Source organism: Pezoporus flaviventris, unplaced genomic scaffold, assembly GCF_033815535.1.
Source record: "Pezoporus flaviventris isolate CSIRO_AGI_PZ_B2104156 unplaced genomic scaffold, CSIRO_AGI_Pfla_v1 ptg000245l, whole genome shotgun sequence".
Taxonomy (NCBI): domain Eukaryota; kingdom Metazoa; phylum Chordata; class Aves; order Psittaciformes; family Psittacidae; genus Pezoporus; species Pezoporus flaviventris.
In genome coordinates this window covers 98769-112592 of record NW_026892792.1, presented here as the reverse complement: position 1 = coordinate 112592, position 13824 = coordinate 98769, and the positions used below count along the sequence as shown (strand labels likewise).

Genomic DNA, 13824 nt, shown 5'->3' with positions numbered 1-13824 from the left:
CAAGGCAAGGCAAGGCAAGGCATGGCAAGGGAAAGAAAGGCATGGCAAGGCATGGCAAGGCAGGGCAAGGCAGGGGAATGCAAGGCAAGGCAAGGGAAGGTGAAGCAGGGCAAGGAAAGGCAAGGCCATTCCAGGCCGGGCAAGTCAATGAGAGGCGATGCAAGGCGATGTGAAGCAAGGCAAGGGAAGGCAAGGAAATGCAAGGCAAGGACAGGCAAGGCAAGGCAAGGCCAGGCAAGGCCAGACCAGGGCAGGCAATGCCAGGGCAGGCAATGCCAGGCCAGGCATGGCAATGCAATGCAAGGCAATGCAAGGCAAGGCAAGGCCAGGCAAGGCAAGGCAAAGAAAGGGCAGGCAAGGCAAGGCAAAGCAAGGCAAGGCAAGGCAAGGCAAGGCAATGGAAGGCAAAGCAAGGCAAGGCAAGGCAAGGCTATGCAAGGCAGGGCAAGGCAAGGCAATGCACAGCAGGGCAAGGCAAGGGAAGGCAAGGCAATGTCAGGCAAGGCAAGGCTATGCAAGGCAGGGCAAGGCAAGGCAATGCAAGGCAGGGCAAGGCAAGGGAAGGCCAGGCAAGGCAAGGCCAGGCAAGGCCAGGCACGGTAAGGCAAGGTAAGGCAAGGCAAGGCAAGGCAAGTCTAAGCAAGGCAATGCCAGGCAAGTCAAGGCCAGGCCAGCCCAGGAAGGGCAAGGCAAGTCAAGGCAAGCCCTGCAAGGCCAGGACAGGCCACGTCAAGCAGGGGAAAGGCCAGGCTAAGCCAGGACAGTCAAGCAATGGAAAGTATGGAAAGGCAATTCAGTGCAAGACGAGGCAATGCAAGGCAAGGAAAGACAAGGCAAGGCCAGGCAAGGCCAGGAAAGGCCAAGCTAGGCCAGTCCAGGCCAGGCCAGGCAAGGAAATGCAAGGCAAAGCAAAGCAAGGCAAGGCCAGGCAAGGCCAGGCAAGGCAAGGCAATGCCAGGCAAGGACAGGCAAGGCAAGGCAAGGACAGGCGAGGACAGGCAAGGCAAGACAAGGCCAGGCAACGAAATGCCAGGCAAGGCCAAGCCAGGCAAGGCCAGGCAATGCAAGGCAAGGCATTACAAGGCAAGGCAATGGAAGGATGGCACGTCAAGGCAAGGCCAGGCCAGGCCAAGTCAGGCAAGGCTAGGCAAGGCAAGTGTCGTGGTTTAAAACTAGTCAGGCAGCTCGTTCACTCACTCCCCCCCTTCTTGCCCTCCCCCTACTTCCAGAGGGAAGGAGAGGAGAATCGAAAAGAATGCAACTCCCACTGGTTGCGATAAGAACAGTTTAGTAACTTAGGTAGAACACAAATCACTACTGCTACCACCAATAATAATAATGATAAAGGAAGTAACGTGGGAAGAGAATACAACACCTCAGCACCGACCGACTGATAACTCGCCCCGCAGCCTGACCAAGCACCGACCAATACCTCCTCTAACCTGGAGTCCTAGCCCTTCCAGGTAACTCTCAGTTACATCCTGGGAATGACGTGTGGTGGTATGGAACTCCTCTTTAGTCAGTTTGGGTCAGGTGTCCCGTCTCTGCTTCCTCCTGGCTTCCCCTCCTCCCTCGCAGAGCATGAGGCTCACAAAGTCCTTGGTCAGAGTAAACATGACTTTGCAAAAACTAAAAACATTGGTGTTATCAGCTCTGTTCCCAGGCCGATGTCAAAACACAATGCTGAACCATCTACCAAGAAGGAGAAATATGACTGCTACTGCTAAACCAGTATCCAGCCGTTATTGCATACCAGTCACGTCATGCTCACATCCTACATTTTCAATGTGCCATTGCTCTTACATATATACATTCATGTATACACACGGACAGTGAGAAAGAGATCATTTCTTAGCGCATGGACCAACCCCTATAGAGCTGCTGAGTCCGCTCGGTCCATGATATCAGGTTTCATCTCTTATAACAGTCTTTCAGAACAGGAGAGGCTGTGTGCATTCACACACGTGAATCACCTGGGCAATAGCGTCCATTGCTAAGTCCACCCCTCCATCATGAGTCCATCTCTATGTTGCATCTCTGCCCTGATGGCCTGAAGTGCCATGGGCCCACCAGGGACAATTCACTGTCCCCTTCAGCAGTTTCTGCACCTTGTTGCTGGGGACTCTATACAGCTGCCTTCCATCTCCGATGCATCCAAAGCACTGGAGGGGCCCAGTGGACTAGATACTTGCCCATACTGTCCCACACACCCTGCCACTCATGACTGTACAGCCTTGGGGAAAATCTCTTGGTCCTCCTATATCATCATCTAACCCTAGACAAGATGCAAACCCGACTCTGTTTAACTTTTGAGATCAGACAGAATGGTGGTGGGTAAAACACAGTCTGTGTGTGTGCCAACATGCTGATCCCCACCACAATCAGCAGGCAGGTCCCAAGGGTACCCAAAGGTCATTCAAAACCTTCAGACCTCTCAAACGATGCTGCTGTACTTGTCACTGGGGCTGGGGTAGCTGCTGTGCTTGCCGGCACTCCCACCACTAGCTTCCCTTTTCCTGAGTCCAGATCTTCCTCCTCTGCCTTGCTGGGAAATACTGCATGGTCTCTCGCATCCTCCTGGGGCTCGGCTGGCAGCTTCCAGGGAATGCTGTCGGCCGTTGTGGGGCTGGGCTTGGTCACAGGTCTCGGTTCCTCTGCCGCCTTCTCCTGCTGCTCTGCAGCCACCTCCTTCTGCCCCTCGACAGCCCTGACATCCCCCACCAGCAGCCGCTGCCTGCCGACCTCCAGCCCCACTCCCGCCGCCACCTGGTCCCCGGGGCTGCTCTCCCGGGGCAGTTCAGCAGCTGCTGGCTAACTGGGTCACTCCCCCTCGGCTCCCCACAGCCTCTCACATGGAGGCGAGGACGAGGGCCAGGACGGAGAAGAGCAGTGTACAGGTACAGGTACAAGTCCACGGCCACGTCCGTCCCGCCCTGCTGCTGGAGCCCACCTATGTTACAAGTCATTGCCATAAAGCACAGTCAGACAAGAACCTTAGCCCAAACCCCACACTTGATAAACACTGAGACAGCAAATACCGGCTCTAAGTAAGTTACAACATTCTGAAAATTTGAGATGAAGAGGAACAATTCTGAGAGCCAATAAATCGGCATTGTGATGAGTGACTAGTAATCTGGTCAGATCTGTCGTTATCTCAAACCCTTGTGCCCCACGTTAGGCACCAAAAAGAACTGTTGTGGTTTAAAACCAGTCAGGCAGCTCGTTCACTCACTCCCCTCCTTCTTTCCTGCCCCCTACTCCCAGAGGAAGGGAGAGGAGAATCGAAAAGAATGCAACACCCACAGGTTGAGATAAGAACAGTTTAGTAACTAAGGTCTAACACACATCAGTACTGCTACCACCAATAATAATAATGATAAAGGAAATAACAAGGGAAGAGAATACAGCATCTCACCACCAGCCAACTGATAACTCACCCCCCCCTCCCAGCACAACCAAGCACTGGCCCATACCTAGTCTAAACCGGCAGTCCTCTAGCCCTTTCGGGTAACTCCCTGTTACATCCTGGGCATGACGTGATGTGGCTTGGAATACTTCTTTGGCCACTTTGGGTCAGGTGTCCTGGCTCAGATTCCTCCCGGATTCCCCTCCTCCCTCGCAGAGCATGTGGCTCAGAAAATCCTTCATCAGACCAAAACATTCAAGCAGAAACTAAAAACATTGGTGTTATCAGCTCTGTTCCCAGGCCAAAAGTCCAAACCGCCGCGCTGCACCAGCTACTAAGAAGGAGAAAAATGACTGCTACTGCTAAACCCAGGACACTCGCCAATGATCTTTCTAAGAGTCCCCTAAGACCCCTCTATGACCCCTCAAGGAGCCCTCTATGACTCCTCTAAGACTCCTCTAAGACTCCACTATTACTATGACTCCTCTATGTCTCCTCTATGACAACTCTATGACCCCTCTAAGACGCTTCTATGACCCCCTATGACTCCACTACGACGCCTCTAAGACCTGTCTATGATTCTACTATAACATCTCTATGACCCATCTGTGACTCTTCTATGAATCCTCTGTGACTCCACTAGGACTCATCTATGAATCCTCTAGGACTCCACTATGACTCATCTATGACTCCTCTACGACTCTTCCTTGTCTCCTCTATGACACCTCTACAAATCCTCTATGATTCCTCTACGACTCCCCTACAAGTCCTCTACAATTCTTCTATGACTTCTCTATGACACTATGACTCCTCTTTGATACCACTATGATTCCACTATAAACTCCATTATGACTTCTGTATGAGTCCTTGATGACTCCTCTATGGCTCCTCTATCAATCTATGACACTATGACTCCTCTATGACACCGCTATTAATCCTCTATGACTCCTGCATGACTCCACTACGACACCGCTATTAATCCCCTATGACTCCTGCATGACTCCTCTATGACACCTCTACCACTCCTCTATGACTCCTATATGACTCCTGTATGACTCCTCTACGACTCTATGACTCCTCAAGGACTCCACTATGACTCTTCTGTGACTCCAACATGACTACTCTAAGTCTCTTCTATGAATCTTCTATGACTCCTGTGTGACTCCTCTATGACTCCTCGATGACTCCACTATGACTGATCTATGATTCCACCATGACTCCTCTATGACACCTCTAAGAATATATGACACTATGTCTTCTATATGACTCCACTATGACTCTTTTATGACTTCTCTATTATTCCTCTACGACTCCACTATGACCCTTCTATGACTCCTCTATGACTCCACTATGACTGATCTATGATTCCACTGTGACTCCTCTATGACACCTCTAAGAATATATGACACTATGTCTCCTATATGACTTCACTATGACTCTATTATGACTTCTCTATTACTCCTCTATGACTTCACTATGACTCCTCTATGACCCCTCTATGACTCCTCTATGACTCCTTTATGACCCCTGTATGACTGTTTTTGACTCTTCTCTGACTCCTCTATGATTCCTGCATGATTCCTCTATGACAAGGGGTAACGGGCTAAAACTTAAACAGGGGAAGTTTAGGTTGGATATAAGGAGGAAATTCTTTCCTGTGAGGGTGGTGAGGCACTGGAATGGGTTGCCCAGGGAGGCTGTGAATGCTCCATCCCTGGCAGCGTTCAAGACCAGGTTGGATGAGGCCTTGGGTGATATGGTTTAGTGTAAGGTGTCCCTGCCCAGGGCAGGGGGGTTTTAACTAGATGATCTTCAGGTCCTTTCCAACCCTAATTATTCTATGATTCTATGAAACTAAGACTCCTCTATCACTTCTCTATGACTCCTCTATGACTTCTCTATGATCCCTCAAAGGCGGCCAGAAGTGAGGAAGATTGTTGGCAGAAGTAAACGACCCTCAGAGACCACCACCACAATTCTGTACGCATGCGGGGAACTTTCTGGAAAATGATGTAATCCATACGTAGCCTTATGAATATGTGTGTATGCCCAGGGACTATGAAAGGACGGCTTGTGTGGCAATTGAGAGACACGCGTTAGGAGGAGCTATCCCCTGTGTCTCCTGGCGCCACAAGAAAGAATACCTGCTTGTCAGCTGGAAAACTTTGTTGGTGAATTTGTTCCTGGAGTTTTCTCTGAGATCACCTTGCACACGCAGAGCCGTGCACTGCAGCAGCAGCGTCTCTCTGGCCTCCTGCTGCCACTGGCTGTCAGTGGCTAGAGGCACCTCAGCCCTGCGGTGTTGTCGACCTGGTCTGCCCTCACCTGGGGGCCCAGAGCCCAACATTCCTGACTCATGGTGGCACTGCTGGCTCTGCGGGTACTGGGGCAGGAGAAGGGCCCTGGCTGATGCTGCTCCTTGTGGTGTCATGGTGGCTGCGGAGGTGACAGCCACGGAGCAGGCATCTGCATCTCCTGGTGCCTGGGATGTCCCTGGTGGCTCCTCAACTGTTGGAGCTGGCTCTGCTGACACAAGTGCTTCACCCTCCTCTTTGTCCACCCACCCAGGCTGCAATGGCTTCCCTTGGGTACAGCAGCCTTGAGGGAGACCATGCCAATCTTCCCCTGTAACTGCGCTGCCACTGTCCTGCCTGTTACACCACGTCCTTCATTCCTCTCATCTTTCATAGATTTTCCTTTCAAATAACCCTTTCAAATAACTTCTATCAGACGCCCTTTGTAATCTTCCTGCACTCGGAAACCTCCCCAGGTCCCTGGAAGACAATCTGGAAGACTTGACAAAAACTACACGGTTAGACATGGCTCATCAGGGTTTAATGAGTCCCATGGCGTATTTGGGCTGAGTCCTTGAACCTCAGGAGCTGAGAGGAGACTGAGGAAACCTCTCAAGAAGTCCAAGTCAGAAACAAAGCCCCAAGTGCCTTCAGCATTAATGGGCCCCACTGAGGGCTGCTGCTGACAAAGCCTCCCCAGGGACTCGTTAAAGCAAGTAACTGGAGGCTGTGATTACAGGGAGACAAAGGCAAAGTGCAGGTGTCTGATGGTGAGAAAACCCTTGGGTTGTTTGATGATGCAGAAAGGCCAAGCCCTGACCACAGCCCTTGGAGAAGCAGAGCCTGAAATCCTGAAAATGAAAGTTCTCCTCATAGGCCTTGTTGAAAGAGGCAACTGCCATAGCCCAGGGCACAGGGGCCTTTTGTTCTTTTGGGCCTTTCAGCCTTGCCAGAACCCTGTCATCTCTGCTGCAGGCTGTCCTACACTGGCCCATGCCTGCACCTCTTTCCCTTCAGGCTGTTGACACCTGTCTTTCCCACCTAGCTCTCACCTGGCATTTCTGTACCTTCAGTCCCCTCTCTGCACCCATCGCTGTCTGTTCCTTGAAACACAAAGCCATGGGCTGAGCCAGACTCCCTCTGGATGACCTCTTGCACCACAAGTCCAGCTTTTGAGAGACATTTCTCTTTCCTAACTTTGAATCTGAACCTTCCAGGCTGCACTTTGTAGAGGTTTCCTTCTCTTCCTCTTAGCAAGAAAACCTCCATCATCTCTGCAGCCACATTTCATCTAGTTGTAGGCTGCTACTATAGTGTCAATTCAGCAGGTGGAGTGAATATCCCTCATCAAGCTGATCTAAAGGGGACTTATAGAAGAATGGGCGAGGTCATCAGTATAGAGAACTAAGCACCATGGGAGAGCAGTGGGAAAAGGCAATGGCCTGGATTGAGAACTTGTTGGCAAGAGCCAAAAGGAAAGGTGGTGTCCTTGGGTGCAAGGTACCCCATGCTCTGGGGACAGGGCACCTCATCTGGGACAGCTTCCTGCCTGTAGCACCCTCTCTGCTGCTCCCACCCCGCTCTCTGCCTGCACTCATAAGTGTCTCACAGAAGCTTTGCACCTCCCCTGCAGCAGGGACACCTCACTGCAGGAGGTTCCTGCATTCCCCAGGCTCAGGGATGGATGCTGCATTCCAGGCAAGTTTGGGTAGTGCAGGAGAGGGAGACAGGAAGGTGGGCTCATGGGGCATGATGAGCAGCGTTCAGGCACCCCCAGCAGTGGGCATTCCCCATGTGCCACGCGGAGGCATGTTCCCATGAGGGAAAGTTCTCAGATAGCCTGGGCAGGGAGTGGGGGGAAAGTGCAGCCCAGCCCTGGGGAGGGTGCGTTCAGGCAGCTCTCTTGGGGTCTGGCACTGGAGGTGGCTGCTGGCCATGCTCGGCTGCACGCAGTCCTCTGCTTCTGCCCATGAGAGCTCTGTGACCTGGCCTTTGAAACCGTGCTGCCCTGCTCTCCACAGAGGACAGATGTTTGTGGGGGTTCTTAAGATCAGTTTGTGTGTGAAGGCATCTTACAGGCAGTGCAAGTTTGAGCACAGGGGAAATGGGAAAGGACTGATGGATGCTGCAGCTCCCCTGGCTCTGCACTAAGCTTCAAAGAGCTGAGAACTTCTCCCTGATTCAATACTTTTCTGATTTTCTTTCAAAGAAATAATGTTTTATACTCCCCAAAACCTCAGCAATGTTATGCCAGTAAATAAATAACACAGACAAAATGATTCTAAAGGCATGCTGAGCTTCAGTTGTGCAGCCCACATGCATCCGAATCATGAGTACATGTAGAAAACTTTACAACCAAGTTGGATTTCATCTGACATCCGTTGTAAAATCAGAGCTGGAGAAATCACTGCTTATGAGCAAAGCTGACTCCAATCCAATCCAGGCTTGAACACTGCGAGGGATGGGGCAGCCACAGCTTCTCTGGGCACCCTGTGCCAGTGTCCCACCACCCTCAAAGGGAACAATTCCTCCTAATGTCAAGCTAAATCTCCCTTTTTTTCAGCTTAAAGCCATTCCCCCTTGTCCTGTCACTGCACAGCCTCATAAAAAGCCCCTCTCCAGATTCTCTGTAGGCCCTGCTTAGACACGGGAAGTTTGCTAAGATGTCTCCCTGGAACCTTCTCTTCTCCAGGCTGAAGACCAACATCTCTCAGCCTGTCATCATGGGAGACATGCTCCAGCCCTCAGGGCGTCTTTTTGATAATTAATGAACAAGCTGCCTGCAAAAGTGGTTGTGTCACCATCCCTGGAGATATCTAAATGACATGTTCTAGGTGACAATATTGATGTGCTGACTTGCCAGTGTTCAGTTAATTGTGGACTCGATGTTCTTAAGGGTCTTTTCAAACCTAAATGATTCCATGATTCTACACAATCCTGTTATTCAGACCAAACTCTGCCTCTCATCAGAGAAATGGCACTGCAGGAAGGCAGTGTGTCTTCCAGCTGGGGGAGGGAACATCAGTGCCTGCTTCAGGCTGTTTCCCATGGTGTTCCCCTGGAGCCCCAGGGAGCCCTGGAGGGAGCCCAGCAGGGCAGAGGCAGAGCTGGGCCTGGCTCCTGGGACGCAGATAGATGCTGGCAAGCGGGCAGCGCTGCAGAGAGACAGCTCTGCCCAGGAGCAGGGCTGGGGCACTGCCTGCAGGCACCCAGGGCAGACCTGCGAGCCTCAGAGAGCTTAAAGGCCCTTGGCAGTGGAGGATGCTGAGAGCTCCCTGCAGGAGAAACCTTCCCAGACCTGTGCATGGTAAGGCTCTGGGTGCAGGGCAATGCAGCTGCAGCTCCTGGAGAGATCTCCTCAAGCTCCTGCCTCTCACAGTCCATGGCATCTGTCTCTTGGTCTCTGTGTAGATAAGGAGGAGGATGTGCTGCAGAGCAGGGCTTCCCCCTGCACCATGCAGGGACAGGACAAGGCAGGTCATTTCCCTTGTCCCGGGGCTGGCTCCAGGGTGTGAATGTGGGTGTGCAGCCAGGGGTGCCCAGCGCTGCCCTTGCAGCAGGGGCCCGGCAGCTGCACAGGTCCCCAGGGGCTGTGTGCCGGGGCAGGGACTCTGCTGCCTGCCAGGGTCTGCACTCAGCCTGCCCAGGAGCTCCCCACGGTGCTGGGGGAGAAGCTGCGGGGGAAGGAACAAGCAGTGGCAGGGAAGGGAAAGTGTTGTTGTGCACGGGAGAGGGTGCTGTGTGGGTCAGGGCTGCTCAGAGCTCCACATCACTCTCATCACGTTTGCAGAGGGTCCTTCTGAAAGACACTGAGGCATCATTTACCTGATAGGGAAGGATCCTGAGCTCTGATGTTTTTCCCTCTGTTGTGGGCAGGTTGGGCAGTGGGAGCTGGGAATTTACTTCTCTGCTTTGGGGGAGGCACCGAGAGACTTGTGAGGACTTGTGTGAGCTGCTCCTGAGCCCCTGCACAGGCAGGGGTGTGCAGGGCAGAGCCGTGCTGCCGGGAGGGGTGTGCAGGGCAGAGCTGAGCACACAGCCCATGGCATGGGCTCTGGGAGCACTGAGAGGGAGCAGAGGTGGGCACAGAGCAGCAGCTCCTGGCAGGGACAGCTCCAGGCAGCAGAGACATGGGCAGGGAGTGAGGGGAAAGTGCAGCCCAGCCCTGGGGAGGGTGCGTTCAGGCAGCTCTCTTGGGGTCTGCCACTGGAGGTGGCTGCTGGCAGTGCTCTGCTGCCCACAGCTCTTTGCTTCTCCCCGTGAGAGCTCTGTGGACTGTCCTTTGAAACCGTTCTCCCCTGGTCTCAGCACAGGACAGATGTTTGTGGGAGGTCTTAAGATCAATTTGTGTGTGAAGGAACCTTACAGGCAGTGCAAGTTTGAGCACAGGGCAAGTGGGAGAGGACTGATGGACACTGCAGCTCTCTTGGTTCTGCAAAGAACTGAGACTTTTTGCCTGATGCAATGCTCTTCTGATTGTACCTAGGAAGAAGCCTCAGCAGTGTAATGACATGACTGGTGATGACGCTGAACCTCTCCTCTCCTGCTAAAATGTGCTCAGTTGTGAATGTGTAAACTGAACTTCTGTATCTGACATCCCTCCTGTCCTAACCTGTCACTGCCTTTTTCTCCTCTGACGGTGCCCCATGCCCAGAGGCAGCAGATGTCCAACGGCAGCTCCATCACCCACTTCCTCCTCCTGCCATTCGCACACACGCGGGACCTGCAGCTCTGCCACTTCTGGCTCTTCCTGGGCATCTCCCTGGCTGCGCTCCTGGGCAACGGCCTCATCATCACCAGCACAGCCTGTGACCAGCACCTCCACACCCCCATGTACTTCTTCCTCCTCAACCTCTCCCTGCTGGACCTGGGCTGCATCTCCACCACTGTCCCCAAATCCATGGCCAATTCCCTCTTGGACACCAGGGCCATCTCCTACACAGGCTGTGCTGCACAGCTCTTTTTCTTTGTCTTTCTCATGTCAGCAGAGTATTCTCTCCTCACTGTCATGTCCTACGACCGCTACGTGGCCATCTGCAAGCCCCTGCACTATGGGACCCTCCTGGGCAGCAGAGCTTGTGTCCACCTGGCAGCAGCTGCCTGGGGCACTGGGTTTCTCACTGCTCTGCTGCACACAGCCAATACATTTTCACTGCCCCTGTGCCGAGGCAATGCTGTGGAGCAGTTCTTCTGTGAAATCCCACAGATCCTCAAGCTCTCCTGCTCACGCTCCTACCTCAGGGAAGTTTGGCTTCTTGTGGTTAATGTCTGTTTATCATGTGGGTGTTTTGTTTTCATTGTGGGGTCCTATGTGCAGATCTTCAGGGCCGTGCTGAGGATGCCCTCTGAGCAGGGACGCCACAAAGCCTTTTCCACGTGCCTCCCTCACCTGGCTGTGCTTTCCCTGCTTCTCAGCACTGGCACATTTGCCTACCTGAAACCCCCCTCCATCTCCTCCCCATCCCTGGATCTGGTGGTGTCAGTGCTGTACTCGGTGGTGCCTCCAGCAGTGAACCCCCTCATCTACAGCCTGAGGAACCAGGAGCTCAAGGATGCTGTGAGGAAGCTGGTGACCAGATGTGTTTCAGCAGATGGACGCTGCTTGCTTTACCCTGGAAAGGGCTTCCAGTGTAGGTCATGACAGGCCATATCTGTTTTTCCTGCTTTACATTTGTTTTCCTGTTTCGATTTGTTGTGATGTCTTCATAGAAATGTCAGTTTTCATCTCCTCCTGCTTAAGTAGCCACTCGTGTTGTCTGACACCCAGGCTTTGTGTCAATGGAGGTGTCTATTTAAGGGAAATAAATGATCCTGCAGCAACTTCTTCTCTGTGATATGTCCTCACATGGCAGGAATGAAGGGAATGAAAGCAGCTTTCTGGCTGGTCCAGCTCTGGGATGGCTGCTCTGTGCCTGCAGCAGGAAGAGCTCTTGGGGAACCCAAGGCCCGGGGCTGTTGTGCTGGTGTGGGGAGATGGGATGGCATGGGGTGGCTGCAGAGCTCTCAGGGTGTCCTGGGCAGGGGAGCAGGGGACACAGGGGTCCCTGCAGGGGACTGCCCTGCAATGGCACAGGCTGGGGCTGCCCGGCTGAGAACAGCCCATGGGAGAGGTCTGGGTGGGCAGGAGCTGGACAGGAGGCAGCGTGTGCCCTGGCAGCAAGGGAGGACAGCAGCATCGTGGGCTGTATGAGCAGGAGCACGGCAGGAGAACAAGGGAAGGGATGATCTGGAATCCTCCATGCAGGTTTCAGATCCCCAGTTCAGGAGTGGGTTTAGTAGTGGGCCCTCAGGTCAGGAGATACTGGAGCGTGGTGCCTGTGGGGAGAGTCTGGGGGAGCTGGGCTTCTCCAGCCTGGAGAAGGGAAGGCTGATGGGGACCTGAGATCATGGGAAGGGAAGGCTGTTGGGGACTGTCTGCCTGTAGCAACAAGGAGGTCATGGAGAATACAGAGCCAGGCTCCTCACCATGGTGCCTGGTGGGAGGACAAAAGGCAGTGGGGGATAGTGACAGAGGAGAGGTTCAGCCAGGACAGAAGGAAAACTTGTTCCCATAGGCTCAGGCAAGTGCTGCATCAGGTCACCCAGAGAGGCTGTGCAGTCTCTGGCCCTGGGGATTTCCAACTCAGCCTGAATCGAGCCTTGAACCACTTGCTCTGACTCTGCTCCTGACAGGTTCGACTTGAGATGTCCTGGGGTCCCTTCCAACCTCTGTTCACTTCTGATCCTACAATGATGGGCTTATGAAGGGTCACAAAGATGCTCTAAGGGCTGGAGCATGTCTCCAGTAATGACAGCTGAGAGAGCTGGGGGGGTTCAGCCTGGAGAAGGCTCCAGGGAGACCTTACTAAGCCCATTCCTAAACAGAGCCTACAAGAAATCTGGAGGGGGGTTATTTGCAAGGGCCTGTAGGGACAGGGCAAGGAGGAACAGCTTTAACCTGACAGAGGGGAGAGTGAGACGAGATCTCAGGAAGAAGCTCTTCTGTTTGCGGGTGGTAGGACACTGGCACAGGGTACCATCTCTGGCAGCGTGCAAGGCCAGGTTGGACACAGGGGCTTGGACCAACCTGCTCTAATGGAAGGTGTCCTTGCCCGTTGCAGGGGTTGGAACTGGATGAGCTTTAAGGTCCCTTCCAGCCCAATCCAGTCTGGAATTCCAGGATTCAGGAATCAATAGCATGTTGAGGAGAGGATGCCCTTGAAGGGAGTATTGAAAGGGGACTCTCAGGCTTTCCCAGAGCACACAGAGCATTTCCCAGTCTGGAATACAGGAAACATTGGACCGAGGCCATGCAGCCAAAGGGAGGCAGAGCAGGGCTGCTGGGCTGCAGCTCAAGCCTGTCCTAGGCGGAAGTGGCAAGGAAGCAGAGACCAACACAGCCTCCTTGGATAGGGGATGCCCTTCTGTGCAATGACAGCAGTGACTTTTGGGGCTTAAGCCAAGCTGGCAACTCAGAACCACGCAGCCGCTCGCTCACTCCCTACCACCCCCCCATCCTCCTGCTCCCAGAGGGATGGGGAGGAAAATGGAAAGAATGCAACTCCCACGGGTTGAGATAAGAACACTCCAGTAACTAAGGTGTAACACAAATCACTGCTGCTACCACCAGTAATAATAATGGTAAGGGAAATAACAAGGGAAGAGAATACAACCGCTTACCACCTGCCGATCGATACCCAGCCTGACCGAGCAGTGAACTACCCCTTCCGTGTAACTGTCCCCAGTTTATATAGTGGGTATGTCGTGTTGTGGTTTGGAATAGCTCTTTGGCTAGTTTGGGTCAGGTGACCTGTCTCTGCTTCCTCCTGGCTTGCCCTCCTCCCTGCCAAGCGTGAGACTCAGAAAGTCCTAGGTCAGAGTAAACATTACTGAGCAACAACTGAAAACACCGGTGTTATCAGCGCTGTTCCCAGGCTGAAAGTCAAAAAGCACAGCACTGCACCAGCTACTAAGAAGGAGAAAAATGCCGGCTACTGCTGAACCCAGGAGAGTGACAAAGCCCCAGTTCCTGCCCACAGGGTTCCTGGGGGGAGAAACTCAGGTCCCAGCAGGACCATGCCACCTCAGCCAGCACAGAGCCTCTTCCCACATCCCTCCTTGCATGCAGCACCCACTGCAGTGTCC

General features: G+C 53.2%; 1 long non-coding RNA gene across 1 annotated transcript in view; it reads left to right on the top strand.

The window, feature by feature from the left end:
- The window catches only part of LOC133263079 (uncharacterized), a 112379-nt gene extending 99261 nt beyond the window's left edge, over window positions 1-13118 (top strand). Inside the window, exon 3 of the long non-coding RNA XR_009741439.1 lies at window positions 12877-13118. This is a non-coding gene — a long non-coding RNA (uncharacterized LOC133263079). The remainder of the gene's footprint in view (window positions 1-12876) is intronic.
- Window positions 13119-13824: the final 706 nt, after the last annotated feature.